This window comes from Leopardus geoffroyi, chromosome A3 (assembly GCF_018350155.1).
Source record: "Leopardus geoffroyi isolate Oge1 chromosome A3, O.geoffroyi_Oge1_pat1.0, whole genome shotgun sequence".
Lineage (NCBI taxonomy): Eukaryota > Metazoa > Chordata > Mammalia > Carnivora > Felidae > Leopardus > Leopardus geoffroyi.
Genome location: NC_059336.1, coordinates 41,144,749 through 41,161,656, shown reverse-complemented (window position 1 = coordinate 41,161,656; position 16,908 = coordinate 41,144,749). Strand labels below are relative to the sequence as shown.

Genomic DNA, 16,908 nt, shown 5'->3' with positions numbered 1-16,908 from the left:
TCGCTCACTTCATTCTGCTCGACAAAATGAGTGCGATTGTTTGAGAACAACTAAATCAAATATCTATTTCTTGGGTCTGTTTTCTCCAACTTCAAATGCTCTTCTGAGTATTTCAAATGTCACCACCCAAAGAAAGGAGATAACTCTTCGGTCATGAATTCACTGTTACTTCCTGGAGGTGAAAAGAAGAATTACTCTTCAGGACAAGTTGATAAGTTTAGCTTGCTGCTGGATGGACCCACACCTCCTCCGGGTTCCTCAGGTTTCCTATAACTCCTTTCAAAGCCCACAGCACTGTGGGTCTGGTCTAGGCAGACAAGATGCTGCTCCAATAGTGCCCCTCCCCCTCAAAAAAATCCAGAAAAATCAAGGGAAATATCTGCCCCAGGTTGAATATGGAAAATTCTCTCAAAAATATGGAGAAGAGTTTAACAAAACCAATTCAAAATATATTTGATGATTGACATGAATCAATATTATTTTCAAATAAAGTTTCCTAAAATTTAACAAGAAAGCAACAATTCAAATGGAAATCAATGACTAGCATTATCTATCTCTCTCTCTCCCTATCCACTATGTAGCTATGCGCCAGGTGTCACATTGTCAGGAATAAGATCGATGTTCTTGTGCTTTTTTTAACTGTTTTTCAGTTTTAACTTTTCACTGAAGCATAGAATACACACAGAAAGGTACATATTCATGAGGGTACAACTCAATGAATTTTCTGAAACTGAACACACCTGGGTAACCAGCACAACTCAAGGAAAAGAACATTATTAGCACTCTAGAAGCCCCTTGTGCCTTCTAGTCACCACCGTCATGAACATAACCTCCATCTTTACTTCCAATGGCATAGATTAGCTTTCCTGTATTATGTGGTATACAAATGGAATTTCCTTGCGTGCAATCTTTGGCATCTGGCATTTGGTCTTCTAACTCTAACCGGAAGTCACTACAATTTATTGACCTCTTGGTTACTACGTGCCACTATGCAAAGCCCTTTATTGCATCATTATCATATTCAAACCTCTCACCCCATGATTAGGCACTAGTATTATCTCCTTTTTTTTTTTTTTAATTTTTTTTTCAAGGTTTATTTATTTTTGGGACAGAGAGAGACAGAGCATGAACGGGGGAGGGGCAGAGAGAGGGAGACACAGAATCGGAAACAGGCTCCAGGCTCTGAGCCATCAGCCCAGAGCCCGACGCGGGGCTCGAACTCACGGACCGCGAGATCGTGACCTGGCTGAAGTCGGACGCTTAACCGACCGCGCCACCCGGGCGCCCCTAGTATTATCTCCTTTAAGCAGGTGAAGAAATTTCAAGCTTAGGGATATTAATATATATTAAGTCATCCAGCACTAAATGCTGGCATGAGAATTCATGCCTTGTTTAACTGGCTCCAAGCATACATCTTTCCCATACAGGCTTTCAGGGACGTACACAAGGCCAAATGTTCCTGATCTACCAGGATCTGAGAGCTCAGGAAACACCGTCATTTGAAAGTGCCATCTTATTTACTGTGATTATGCACTCACCTGTCATGCTAACTCAGACCTCACATTTAATATGAACAGTGGCTACTTTCCTGGCCCTGTAACTTGATGTTAGGTAAACTGTAAAGTGACATGCAAGGTTATAGCATGTGGTTCAAGCATCTTTACTTCTATTAACTGAAAGTAAAACAGGCTTGCCTCAAGACATACTTGTTAGAGAGAGCCTGTGTTGCTCAGTGCTTCTGAGCACTCATCAAGCAGCTGTTAATTATCTAAAGGTAGTTGTAAACTTATATTCAGTAATAATTTAAATGTTATTTAAATTCAATGTAGGATAACTCAAAATGAACAATGAAATGATAAAATGAATAGTGGTAAGCCATCTTATGAGATTTTAAATGGCCATGAGGTAAAAAGAATGAGGGAGACTTTAAAATTTTTTTTAACATTTTCTTTATTTTTGAGACAGGGAGAGACACAGCATGAACAGGGGAAGGTCAGAGAGAGGGAGACACAGAATCTGAAACAGGGTCCAGGCTCTGAGCTGTCAGCACAGAGCCTGACGTGGGGCTCGAACTCACGGACCATGAGATCATGACCTGAGCCGAAGTCGGCCGCTTAACCGACTGAGCCACCCAGGTGCCCCGAGGGAGACTTTTACATACTGTTATGAAGAGATGTTAGTTATAGAAAAGGATTGCAAGGTATAAGCTAACTTATGAATATGAATATATATTCATATTTTATTTTTATATGTGTTCATATGTGACAGGAAGTCTGAAGGGAAACATGTAAGCATGCACAAACACTAAGAAAAGAGAAAGGAAATAGTTGAAAAGGATGTGCACCATGATACTATGAATGGTTGTTTTCCTAAACATTTATATGAAGAAAGAAAGAAGGAAGGAAGGAAGGAAGAAAGGAAGGGAGGGAGGAAATCAGGAAATTTGTACTGGCAGAATATTTCTCTGCATCAGTATATATTTGAAATTTTCCATTATAAAAAGTTAATAAGAAAAAGAGTGGATGCTTCTGCGGACATAGGAGTAAGGTGTTTTCAATGCTCTTTTCCCCGGTTATATTTTCTAGCTTTTCTCTGTAGAATGTATTTTGCATTTATAATATGAAATACTAAATAAAAGATTAAGAAAGGTGTCCATAAAGCACATTTTATAATTCAGACTCACTTTCCTTACATAGGCAAATGTACCGCTTCCCTTGAAAGACAGAAGCCAGAATACTATTAAAATCACACAAAGCAGTTTGCCAACTGCTATGCATAAAACAATTTAAGCTGATAATTCCCCTTCCAAAATACCACCTCTTTCACTATTATCAGTGTTACCACAATGTGGTAAAGAACTTCCCACTCAAAAGACAAGTTGGGGAAATTATTAAGGGTGGGTTGATTGGGGAAAAATAAATATTTTCTTGGAGAAGTAAAATCCTGAAAAACTCAAAAGGGTATTTGCCAGTTCCTGTTTCAGCTGTGAGTATTTCCTTAAAAAATTTTTTTAATGTTTATTCATTTTTGAGAGAGAGAGAGACATAGAGCATGAGTGGGGGAGGGACAGAGATAGAGGGAGACACAGAATCTGAAGCAGGTTCCAGGCTCTGAGCTGTCAGCACAGAGCCTGATGCGGGGCTCGAAGTCATGAACCATGAGATCATGATCTGAGCCACCCAGGTGCCCCTGGGTATTTTTTTTCCATTCCATCTTGGGAAATGTTATAGTCATTTACACTACTCAGAGGAAGATTCAGAGTGATCCTCATCCAAAGGTCAATATTTCTGTGCTCCATAGCATAAATGACCCAACGTCTGAGAAGAAAACAAAACAAAACCAAACAAAGCACATATGTGAAAAAACAAGGTTGGTCTGATGGAACTCTATGAGTTCTGACCACCAGAAAAATATTCTTAGTATGGATAGACCCAGGACTTTTGCAATCAGAAAATGAAATGGCTTTCATATGATGGTGATGTAAAAATAGAAGAAGGGAAAATGGAAAACTTGCAGCTGAAAATGAAGAATGAGAAAAGTTTCCTCCTCGTTATTGGCTCAAAACTCAAACTGTTATGCTCCTTCAGGAGTTGCCAGAGCAGAGCTGGGGAAAAAGTATGACAGCAAAGGTAAAGCAGGAGAGAGTTTTTGGGGTGATGGAATTGTTGGAATTGTGCTTCAGGTGGTATATACATTAATCTTGCCTGTGTCAAAATTCATGTAACCATGCACCAGAAGGACAGAAAGAGAAAAGGAAAGAGAAGTGAATCTTAGTGCATACAAATTAAAAATGTAATAGAAACCAGTTTAAAGCCCCAAATATTCTAAACACCATGGTTGTTAGTTGTATGGCCAATGTTCAAGAATTTTGAAGGGATTGATAAGTGAATAAATGGGTGGATGAAACCACGAGTTAACAGAATTACTATTTTTTTTAAATTTTTAAAAATGGTTTTATTTATTTTTGAGAGAGAGAGTGTGCACGTGCACAATCAGGGGAGGGCAGAGAGAGAGGGAGACACAGAATCTGAAGCAGGCTCCAGGCCGTCAGCACAGAGCCAGACACGGGGCTTGAACCCAGGAACCATGAAATCATGACCTGAGCGGGAAGCTGGACGACCAACTGACTGAGCCACCCAGGTGCCCCCAGAATTACTATTTTAAAAGTGAAGATAGAGTAAATTATTGAAACATGTATTTTAAAATACACTAAAATTAAAAAAAAAGTAAAGTTTATGTTCTAAGAAGTCAACATAGTGGGTATTTTGGGGGAGGAGGGAGTCATGGCTGGAAAGGAACATACAGGTCTTTTGGGATGCTAAGACATTCTAGGTTTTGCTCTGGGTGCTGGTTATACAGATGTGCTTTGTTTGAGAATATTCATCTGGCCCTCCACTTGTGATCTGTGCTCTTTTCTCAATGTATGTTATACTTCCATAAAACACTTTAAAAGGCAAATAATTTCAAAGTCTATCCTATGTTTAAAACCATATTAAAAATGCCTTTTACAATTCAGTTGTAGACAACTGAATTCAATTGCCTCTCCTGATGAACCAGTGTGTTTTTTCTTTCCCCAACCCCCACACCAGCTAATGAGAATTAAGCAATTCATCATTTCTCCTTTCTGCTTTGGTTGCAACAGGGATCTGGGCAAGATCTCCTGCTTAGCTCTAGGACCTCACTTATTTTGCTGGTCTATTTTTACCTCCCCCCACAATCCTCCATGCATGACTTTTAGCTTTGTAGTTCTATTTTAATGATGTTATTATATATACATGTGCCTTATATTATAAGCCAGTCCAAATGCCTTTTGGAAGTAGGTTGAGTATAAATCATAAACTCAAATAGGAATGTACATTCTTATTTTAAGGGCTTTACAAGCAAACCTTAGAAGAAAAATAAAACTCCTGCATTAAAATGAAATGCTACTGATCACTTGTTCTTCAATGCAGCACAATCTCAATTGTGCACTAAGGGAGAACAGCTACCTAGCTTTTCTAGATGAATACAGGGAATGGTAAAATTAACTTTGAGCTTGTATCCAAGGATGTTGAAAAACACATTATAGGTGCCCAAGTTTAAGAAAGAAAGTTAAGAGAAAATTCCTAGACATGAGAGGAACAATTCATACCTTAGACTTTGGAGCTCAGTATTAAAATAAATAGCAGCTGAGTCTAATTTCATACATGAACTTTGCTAACTTAGAAGAAAATGAGGTGACCAGCAAGAGAATCTAAAACAAATGCAGCCATTTGCTCCTGCCCGGTAACTGGATTTTCCAGTTATGAAATTCATTCCATTTTCAGTTTCAAGCGTACCGAGAACAGTCCCTTGTAGGTTGAATCCACACCTCAATACACTGAATATAGAGTTTGCCTTTTTGGAAGAAAAACAACAAGTATTAGGACTGATGCAATAGAGTCCAAGTCCTGTATGGTTTGGGCTGTTCTGAAGCTGAAATGATAGACATTTAAACCAGGAGATTCTTTAGGGATCGCCAGAGCTAAAATCTTGAGGCATTCCTATCCTTTCCTGGCACGTTATCATTTCTTCTACTCAGTTTGAGGAAATCACCTTCAGAGCTTGTTTGTGATCTCATATAAAGATTACGAAACTTAATCTTCAAATTCATCTAAAGTACACTTTCGTGGAAAAAAAAAAACAAGTAAATATAACTCTACTTGGAAAATGAGAGGAAAGGTGGGGGTGTCTTTGGAACATATTCCAAAATTTAGATGGTTCCAGAGTTGTGCTTAAAATAATGAAAAGAATGAAGATTCGATGTTTCTCTCCTTTTGTTTTTTCACTAGAATTCAGCATGTTTTAATTTTTGTTTAATGTTTATTTATTTTTGAGAGAGAGAGACAGAGCATTAGTGGGGGAGAGGAAGAGTGAGAGGGAGACACAGGCAAAGCAGGCTCCAGGCTCTGAGCTTTCCACACAGAGCCTGACACAGAGCTCAAACTCATGAACCGTGAGATCATGACCTGAGATGAAGTCAGATGCTTAACCAACTGAGCCACCTGGGTGCCCCAGCATGGTTTTCTGAACTGAAGAAATCATTATGAAGTACCACCTATCCAGCATTTTCCCAAAGTAGATACTACGTGGTATCTGCCAATGCTTTGAATTTTATGAAACTGAATATCTCTTTTTTGGGGGGTGGGGGGGGGTGGTGTCAATGGTATAGAAAGATTCATGGTTAGAGTAACATTCTTGAAACATTTCCAAAAAAAGTACACTTATTAATTACCCCCTCATGTGGGACAAGTGCCCAGGGTTTATAAATATCAGAAATGTGTCACATGTAAAATCACATTTAGCTGCATCTTTTTGATTGGTTGAGATTCAAGAGAAACATAAATGGATTTTTGAGGACCTTGTGTTTTAAAAAGTATTCTGAGGATCCGGTGAGAGGGTGAAATTATTCAATTGCATGTTAGTAAAATGTTACCAAGGCATGATTCCAGTTAGAATAGGGTACACCATTCCATGCACTAGTTTCCTAAGGGCAGAGGGAGACAAGGATGGGGGAGGTGAGAAGCCAGGGAAACAGGGACCTGGGGTTTAGGAGGCAGCCGCTTGATGAACTCCCAAGGCACTCAGGTATGGGCCGTGTGTGGCTTAGGTCAAATCTGTACAACACATTCCAGGTTTATTTAGCAGACAAAGTTTCTTTACTGGAATTATCTATATTGCTGGATTTTATAATTTCTCACAGAATGTTACTCTTCTACAGAACAACTACTTATATGAGAATTATTGGGCTCTCTAGATCGTAGACTGTCTTTTCTTTCTTTGCTTACATTAGAGAATTTTAAAAAGAAAATTAAGGAAAAATATTTGATGATTTTCCTAAGAATTATTCCTAACAGAGCACAGTAATCTTGAAATCTGTACATGTGCTCAAACAAAAGGGCCACAGCAAGCCCTTCCTACGATGACCCCAGTTTTATTCCTAGGGAAACAAACAAACAAAGTTAGTTTTAATTAAGAAAAATAGTGTCCATGTGATGCATATTATGCTGTATTAAAACAGGATGTCCATCTTGTTTTAAAATGGCATGGCAAAATATATATAGTCTGTGGCTTACTGAAGAAATGAGACGAGAATGAAAGATTCCAAAACAGTGCAGTCGGTTTGCTACCGAATGGTGGGATGCTTCTTTCTGTGCTTCACAGTGTTTTGCTTTTCAAAATTATTGAGATGAGTTTATTTTCCTTTTGACTAACATTGCTTTGAAAAGTAGCCTTGTGGCTTTGATGTCAGCACTTTTCAATTCATTGGTATAAGGATATTATTAGTTATATTTTATAATAATGTAATTTGGATAAGCTGTCCTCATTTTTAATTTGAATTTTCTGTAGTTTAAAATGGATTTTCTTACATTTGCAAGGTCCTCAGATAAAGGTTTCTTCTGGGGCTACATCTTACTTCCGCAGACTATGTGCGTTGCTTTGATAGTTTGCTGAGTAAAAATATACTCCATCAATTTCAGTGAGGTGGCAGTGAGTTTCTTTGTCTGAATCACTATTCAGATTCAAATATAAAATTACCGTGGGCCCCCTGTGCAGTTATGAAAAAAATATTTTTAAACTAAAAGCACATAATTATAGTTAAGATAATATACTTTAAAGTAATATCAGAATCACTGTCTGTTAGTATATAGTAACCAAATAAATGAACTTATAAGGTAAGATTTTCACATTTAGTTCTTCTGAGAAATTAGCTAAATTACCCGGTAGTTCCTACCACATTGAATGAATTCTAGATAGATTACAACGAATGTCAGTGAAGTTTGTTTTTCTTTTCATATTCTGCTTTGTCAGGCATTAACTGTGAAAATTACATGTTAGAAAAGGTTAATTTTGAAGACTATTTTACTTTGCATGAATATGTTACTAAAGGAATTATTTAATTATAGTTTTCATTGCAAATTTAAAAATAAAACAAAATAAATTCTCTCTTGGTGGCTAATGGGTTTATGATTTATAATAATGAACATTGATTTATGTAAGGGCTTAGGAAGTGTTCATGCTTCCATTTTCAGGACACTTATCCTTTTACCTGAGAATTTGAGTGAATATATACTTTCAATCAACATCTGTGCATGAAAAGTCCCCTTTCCTATTGATTAAACTGGAGAAAGCTTAAATTTTGTGGAAGTGATGTTCATCTGAATACAACATGGACTCAGATTCTTTTCAAATGCTGTGAAGAAGTTAATACATTCCTCAAAGTTTGTCAGGTGATTAATAGTTCTGAGAACATATGTGAAAAACACTAAGTCAAGACATACTTGTAAATTTAAATAAAATCCTACTTCCCATGTTCATTTTATTTTATCTTAGAGACATCTGGCTCCTGTTGCTCTGTATATTTTATATTATCACTTATACAATTCCCAAAGAAATGCCTTCTATAATCTGATAAAGACAAAGAGCACAATAAGCAATATTTAATTTTTCTCCCGTAACAAATCTTTGAGAATCTAAACATCTCACTAAGTTCCTTTTTTAAGTTGAATATATGTCATCATATAAAGTTTATACTTGAGATAAAGCTGGATATTTATAAGACAATTAGTAGAGTGTGTTTTCCTAACACAGTAAATGTTAAATTTCCAACAAACCGAGAAAAATTATCAAAAGGAACACAGCTGTAAATGGAGACATACCTGTAAAATAAGCCAAAGAAAAGAAAAAGAGTTTGGGGAAAGATATTTGGAAAATAATTATTTCTGTCTCAACCTTCTTGACTTGGATAAGTCCAAAAAGAAATCCAGAGATTATAACCATGTGATTATTTTTCATTTCAAGGACATCCAAACTGTTTCCAGCTATCTGCAGGCTGCCAGATGTATAAACAGCATCATGTTAAAAATAAAATAGTGGCTTCAGTAAGAAATACTTCTGTATTGACTACTGAGACCTAGAATTATAAATCAAAATATACCTTAAGGGTTAAAGTCTGTTTGCAGAATTTTTTAACTACCAGGTTTCTGAATATAGTATGCCAAGTCAGCAGGTTTAAGAAAAGATCATGATAATTGGTAGAAATAAAAATACAATATGGTGAAATAGAACAGAGAGCCCAGAAGTAGGCCCACATAAATACAGTCGACTGATCTTTGACAAAGGAGCAAAGTCAATGCAATGTAGAAAAGATACTCTTTTCAACAAATGGTGAATAAACTGGACATCCACATGCAAAATGAATCTAGACACAGAGCTTACACCATTCACAAAAATTAACTCAACGTGAATCACAGACCTAAATATAAAATGCAAAACTATGAAACTCCCAGAAAATAACACCGGAGAATATCTAGATGACCTTGGATTTGGAAGTGAGTTTTTAGATATAACACCAAGGGTACTATCCATGGAAGAAAGCATGATCAGCCAGATTTCATCAAAATTAAAAATTTCTGCTCTGCAAAAGACATTGTCAAGAGAATAATAAGACAAACCACAGACTAGGAGAATACATTTGCAGAAGAGCTATATGATAAAGGTCTGTTATTCAAAATATATAAAAACTTGAAACTCAACAATAAGAAAACAATCCAATTAAAAAATAATTCAAAGACCTTAACAGGCACCTCACCAAAAAAGATAAACAGATGGCAAGTAAGCATATGAATAGATGTTTCACATCACATGTCATCATGGAAAACACAAGTTAAAATGAGATGCTACCAAATACATCTATTAGAATGTCCAAAATCTGAAACTCGGACAACACCACACATTGGCAAATATACAGGGTAACAGGAATTCTCATTCATTGCTGGTTGGAGTGCAAAAAGGTACAGCCACTTTGAATGACCGTTTGGTAGTTTCTTACAAAACTAAACATACACTGACCATATGATCCAGCAATTATGCTCCTTGCTATCTACCCCCAAAAAGTTGAAAATGTGTGACCACACAAAAAGATGGCTATTTATAGCAACATTATTCATAATTAACAGCTTAGAATCAACTAAGATGTCCTTCAGTAGGTGAATCGATAAGCAAATTGTGGTACATCCAGACAATGGAATACTATTCAAAACTAAAAAGAAATGAGTTATCAAGCCATGAAAAAAAACCATGATTCCACATATATGACATTCTGGAAAAGGCGAAATTATGGAGACAGTAAAAATATCTGTGATTGCCAGGGATTATTGGGAGGGAAGGATAAATAAATAGAGCACAAAGGATTTTTAGGGCAGCGAAACTACTCTGTAGGGTACTATAATGGTGGATACATGTCATTATACATGTAATTGGATTTGGAAAAATCCATAGAAGGTACAACACCAAGAGTTAACCTTAATGTAAACTATGGACTTTGGGTGATAATGATGTGTCAATGTAGTTTCATCAATTGTTGTAAGTATATCACTATGGTGGGGAGGTGTTGATAATAGGGAAGATATTACATGAATGGGGTAGAGGGTATATGGGAAATCTAAGTATTTTCCACTCAATTTTTTTTAATGTTTATTTATTTTTGACAGAGAGAGACAGAGACAGAGCATGAGTGGGGGAGGTGCAGAGAGAGAAGTGGACACAGAATCTGAAGCAGGCTCCAGGTTCTAAGCTATCAGCACAGAGCCCAATGCGGGGCTCAGACTCATGGACCATGAGATAATGATCTGAGCTGAAGTCAGATGTTCAATCAGCTGAGCCACCCAAGAGCCCCTCCACTCAATTTTGCTGTTATCCTACAACTGCTGTAAATAATAGCCTATTAAAAATAAATGAATAAAATTTAAATGTATAATAGTGTTAAATGATTAAAATACCTACATTTTATTACTTTACATGGAGTAGTAGATATGCATTGATCCCCTATCTTTTTTTTTCTTTGCAACAGCCTCTGCTTTTTTATTTGATACAAACCAATCATTACGTCTCAAGTCACAGTGATAGGTTCAAGGATGGGCATGTGATCTAAGCAGTTCAATTAGAGTAAATCTGAGGACTTTTGAGGAAGCCCAAGAGAATCCTCATACTTTCTTCCTAAACTTGAATAAGAAGTTTTGAAGCTGGAGCTGCCATCTTGATAGAGCTGAAATGTTAAGGGCCACAATGTAGTGACTCAAAATAAAGCCAGCACGGAAAATAACAGAGTAATGAAAGAGAATGTGTGGGTACCAGTTGCATAGTTTGAGTTCTAAATCGAGCTGTAAATGGAACCAGTTCTTCCCCTGAACTTACCCATTGCTAGAGGAAATTAGTTCCTTTTCTTGCTTGAGCTTGTTTGAGTTGGATTTTCAGTTGTTTATAACTAAAGGATTACTTGAGAGTTAAAGTCATTCTATTTCTTTTTTTTTTTTTTACAGTGAGATTGATCCCCAAACATATAAATCTACCCAAGCACGCATATTAGAGAATTTTCTGCTCAGTTTAGTTAAAACTCTGTTTCATAGTGCAAACTTTTATATGTAGCTCTCATACATTACAGTAGCATTAATAGGAGGAGTATGCTTTTGATGGGCCAATGTGGAATTGAGGAATAGAATCATTCAGGTGAGAAGTTAACTGGAGGGTACTCCCTTGTCCTTCCCTTCAATTTTTGGGCTGATCTCTGCATTTGAGGATTATTAGGGGGAAGTTATGTCCTGGTCAAGGCCTTCAGTAAATCTGTTTTTCTGCTTTCTTTCATGTATAACCATGACATGGCAACAGGAAACAAGAAGCCCTGGATAGGGGGACTTTTGGATTCAAAAATTCTAGTGTTCCCAAGCTCCAAACTTTATTCACAAGACTTAAGCCAGAAGATGCTCTTGATAACTTTCATATCATGCTTGTGGAAACTCACCTGGGTATCTGTGAAGGACCTGGGGGAGAAACCACCTGCAGTTGCTTACTCATGGGAGCCCCAACCTTGAATCTGACAGTGAAGAAAACATGATTGCAGAAAAAGTAATGCTTAGCCAAGGTTTCATGTGCTATCTCATATTCCCCAGTCTCCCACGAAGTTCAGTTGGAACCACATGATTAGTTCTAGCCAAAGGGCCATAAGCAGAAGTAATGTGTATCATCTCTGGACAAAACAGAAGTGTCCCTGTCACTGCTCTCCTCCTAAGCTACCTGTTCCCTAGAAGCTATATTCTGAGATGACAGAATCACAAAGTAGACCATTTGTCAGTCTAGGTCACTGAGAAAATGTGTTTGTTGACTATATCCACTTGCTCACTAGGGACAGACACACAGTGAGAACAACACATATAATTTTGTTGTATGGAGCCACTGAACATTCAGTATTGGTTTGTTATGCAGCACTCCCTGGCCTACACTGATTAAGACATCAATGTGGAAAGAAGAACAAGGTGCTGTATAAAGGTGTATCCTCCATTCTCAAGGCCTAAACCCTAGAAATCTCCATTTTACTGGGAAAGAAATACAAAGGGTGTGAGGTATGAGATTTCCCTGAAAATCTAAATGGGACTTTTAAAGTACATGCAAACCCTTGCCCTGTTTAATAGGGAATGGTGGGAAATGACAAATCCATAGGAAAGGTAGGTTTTTCCTATACAAAAATTTAGAGCCAGAGCTGCAGGTCTTGGGGCCCATGTCCAAATGAAGTCAAAAGGAAATTACCTGTTCAGGCTCACTGATGTCCTTTTGAATTCTTCAGAATTCAAGAACTGGTAACACACAGGCATATTTAGCTTAGCCAGAACAGTATTTTTTAAATTGAATTAAATTTTCCTATATTTAAGACTCTGAGGATTTCACACAAAAATAAGAATTCCAAGCTTCTCCTAAAAGGTGAGATAAAACAACCCTAAGCCCACATTCTGAATGGGTAACCACTGATGAGCAGAGGAACAGACTTCTCCCTTAAGGGTGCAACATGCTTTCCCTTGTCCCTGGTACAAGTGTCACTCATGTGGTACACCTGGCTCTTATAGGTATCTGAGTCCATGGCTCTTAAACAGACCCTCTAGGACATAATTCTCCACTTCTTAAAAATTACCAGGCAATTTTGGCAGCCACATTAGGGCCCTTAAGTTGTCACTAGAGTATCCCTTAATGCACCACAGAAGTAAATCATTAAAAGGTATCCGGGAGTCTTGAAAGGGTTAAGGCTCATAAGACAATGTTCCTGATTTACTCCCAGACTGGTTTATATACTGTGATAATCTGGCTCAGGCTCCAATGTGTTCATGAGAGTCATTTGCATTCTCTATTGTTCCCAGGTGCTGGAGCTATTCTCCACATCCCATATGCTGGGCAACATGGAGACCATGTCTGAGGCTTTAGCCCAGCCTCCTGGAGTAAACGTGCCTGACAGGTACAGTCAGATATCTATATCAGCTGAGTACATTACTCTCACTTTTCAATTATGTGACCTAATTCTGCTCTTCATGAATGAAAGAGAACAGTATTCTTTTTATAATTCATAAAATGATAAAGCTTTAAATAAATTGTACTTGCCATTCATGAAAAAAAAATCCAAATATTTGCTTTAATAGTGAATTGAAACCAAGTATTTTTAACCAGGGCCAGTATATTTAAATAATTTCCTGAAGAAAAACAAACCAGAAGAGGATAAAGTGTTGAAAATGTATTTCTTTCCATCCTTAATTTGCCTAGCAAAATAACAAAGCACAAAAAAAAAGTCTAGCTAGCTTCAGAGTTTGTATTTATTTTTTCCATCATGAGAGCAATTTGAGATACAGAGTGTACTTCTGTTTGTCAAACAGATAAGTGTAATCAGACAATATTTTTATATAATACTGATATTAGGATAACTGTGAAAAGAAACAGTATAACTATGGTAAATTACTTGACAATGGCAAGAAAACAGCTCTGAGTGCCAGAGGAGACATACAGATAAACAGCTGAAGGTTTTGAGATAAACTTCAGAGTGATGCTTATTCACACAAATGATTAACTGAAGGGTATTTTATTGGCCTAAGCAATAAGATAGAAATGATGATAGGCTAAACTACTGGGAATGTCAAAGGGTGTTCTCTCTTTTTCTTTTTTACCTAAAATTTTTTCCTCTTTTTAAATTGAAGTATCATTGGCACAAAATGTTTCATTAGTTTCAGGTATACAAAGTAGTGATTTGACAAGTCTATATGTTATGCTTTGTTCACCCCAAGTGTGGCTACTATCTGTCATCATACCACACTATTTCAATAAGGTGTCCTCTCTTTTTTTAATGGCAAGGGATATAACAGTAGGGCAGACTTAGAAGGAAGATGTGAGATTGGAAAAAGCCCTAACCACAGAGGTCCAAGTCAGACGATGAGGGAAATAATTTTCAAACTGAGATTCTATTTCTTTTCCCAAATGAGTCAACAGACACCAATGAAATATACTATTATTATTTTTTAAATGTTTATTTTTGAGAGAGAGATCGTGTGCACACAAGCGGGGCAGGGGCAGTGAAAGAGGGGGACAGAAGATCCCAAGTGGGCTCTGGGCTTGAATTCATGAACCTTGAGATCATGACCTGAATTCAAAGTGGATGCGCAAACGACTGAGCCCCCCAGGCTTCCTGGAATCTATTATTTTTAAGGACAAAGTGGGGCATAGTAATCACTTATTAAACTAATGATGTTTCTTTCCCTACTTAGACCCTGGCCTAAGAAGATGTCTAACTCTTTCATAGCTCAGCCATCACCAGGCTGAGTCACTTGATTTTACAGATGAGACAAATGAAGCCATGGGGCTAATAAATGGCAAGAAGATTAGTGTTCTGATTCCCAACTCCGAACACAGTGTGTTCAGAACTCCCACCACCTTTTTGCCTCAAGACACGATTAGAAGAATACCAAGTAATACCCATTACTTGGCATTGATTTACTGCTCAGCTGACAATTCTACTTTCTATATCTCAAGAAACTACACACAAAAGTATCTCAAACTGCTTGGTATTTTATTTAATTGCCAAAATAATTATCTCAGGCCAATGTACTCACTTATCACTTCAGATACTCCAAACTATTATCCATATAAGAAAATTTCAGTCTAATTGCCATATATCCATGGAGTTTGTGGGACCTCATTTATGATTACGTAAGTGTGTATAATCCAATCTGTGTATTCAATCTCAAAGTAACTTTAAATTGCTTACGTGTTCACATCTTTAGACACTCAGAGATCTCTAGGGATTTATTTTCAGATGAACATTTGCATTTGAAATGCTTTCTGTGTGGAGAATGTAAGATGCAGGTCGGTTACCAGAAAATCAGAAGTGTTTACAACAGAGCCTGGCAAGAGGTGATATAGGGACCATGGCATAGCTACTGGCAGAGAGTTGCTCCATATTATCTTTAAAATATTGCATTTTAAAAAGCAGTTTCATGTTGTTCCAATACTAATTGGAGGTGGCAATTAAATACAATAGATCCTGTACATTAGTGGCAAAACTGACAAAATTTGAAGATGAACTATGGATTAGACAACAGTACTGTATCAGTTCTAAATTCTTAACATGATAGTTTTTTCTGGTTATGGAAGAAACTATTATTATGCTTTGGAAATACTAAATTATATAAAAGTAAAGGGGCGTGGTGTATACAACTTACTGTGAATTGTTCAAGGGAACTATAAATGTAAATAAATGTGTGTATGTTATGCCTATTATATATAATGTATAAATGGGTGCATATATTTTATATACTCATACACATGAATGTATAGGGGTATATATACAATCTGGTAAATGGTTATCAGAGTTCTTGCAACTATTTCTGCAACTTTTCTCTAAGACTGCAATTATAATAAAAAGTGTGAAAAGCGGTTTCATGAAACCATTTTATTTTCGCCTCAAATAATACTTTTGCAGGAATTCCTTATTTGTTAGTCCTGTTCTGTTTTCCATATTTGTTGACACGGTACCTACAATTGCCTGCTAACGTACTTTTAAACCCAGCTGCAAAATGTGCTATAAGTAATGTCAGTGGTACAATAAAAAAGATCAAAAGTGGGTAGTAGCATGGAAATACATTTTTCAACTTGCAAATGGAAGTGGGAAGGCAGAGACTGCAGACTTTTTAAACAGACATGAGTGTACAATCTTTTTCATCATGTAAAAATTCTTGATATTTTCTCCAACATATAACCAAAAAGTGACCTGCGGGCATTTGCTGTCAAAAAGATATCGGTGTTACAATGTGTATAGCAACGTAGACAGATAGCAACAAAAACGTGTGAAGGTGCTTAAATGCACTATCTGAAAGTGAGGCTGGTTTGGGGCTGGATTTTAAAATACTTACCCCAGTTATCTTCACTTTTACAGTAACGGTGATGGCAACTGACAGTGTAATTATCTTTCAAGGACTGAACTGGTCTAAGAAATATTCTTCTAGCGTGTCACACACTGTTGATATTAAACTGGCTACATGAGAAACCATCTGGAAAAAATCTGGGCATAAGGAAGTTTAGGGGATCTAATCCAAGCTAGGTTTTGGCTGATTTACTTCAGTTCACTCAAATCTCATTTAATAACGTGAAATAACACATACGGAAAAAGGAAAGAAAAATGCTATCCTTTGTTCCAGGATTGATTAAATGGAATCACATGCAAGGAAAACAGTTAAAGGATCCCCTCGTCCGCACCCCTGCTTTTCATTGATCATTTCATTTTCCCTGCTAGTAAGACAAACAATGTGCTATATCCATGTCTTTCAAACTACGTTTTTAAAAGGTTTTTATAGGCATGTATTTCCTGCAAAGCACCAGAAGTATGCAATAAAACATATTATTTTATTTCTTTGATCAATCCCTACCACACTCTGTTAACTCGTTTATACTGCTAAGAAAATGCATTTTTCTTTTAAACTTAAAAAAAAGATTTTCAAAGCTGTCTACTTAAGTGAAATACACAAATAGTTTTTTAAATAGTTTTAATGCCAATAGTTTATAGTCTTCCTTTTAAGATGGTTTGCC

At 36.8% G+C, this 16,908-nt stretch overlaps 1 protein-coding gene across 2 annotated transcripts in view; it reads right to left on the bottom strand.

The window, feature by feature from the left end:
* The window catches only part of MACROD2 (mono-ADP ribosylhydrolase 2), a 2,046,639-nt gene that overhangs the window by 413,869 nt on the left and 1,615,862 nt on the right, over window positions 1-16,908 (bottom strand). The window lies entirely within an intron of this gene.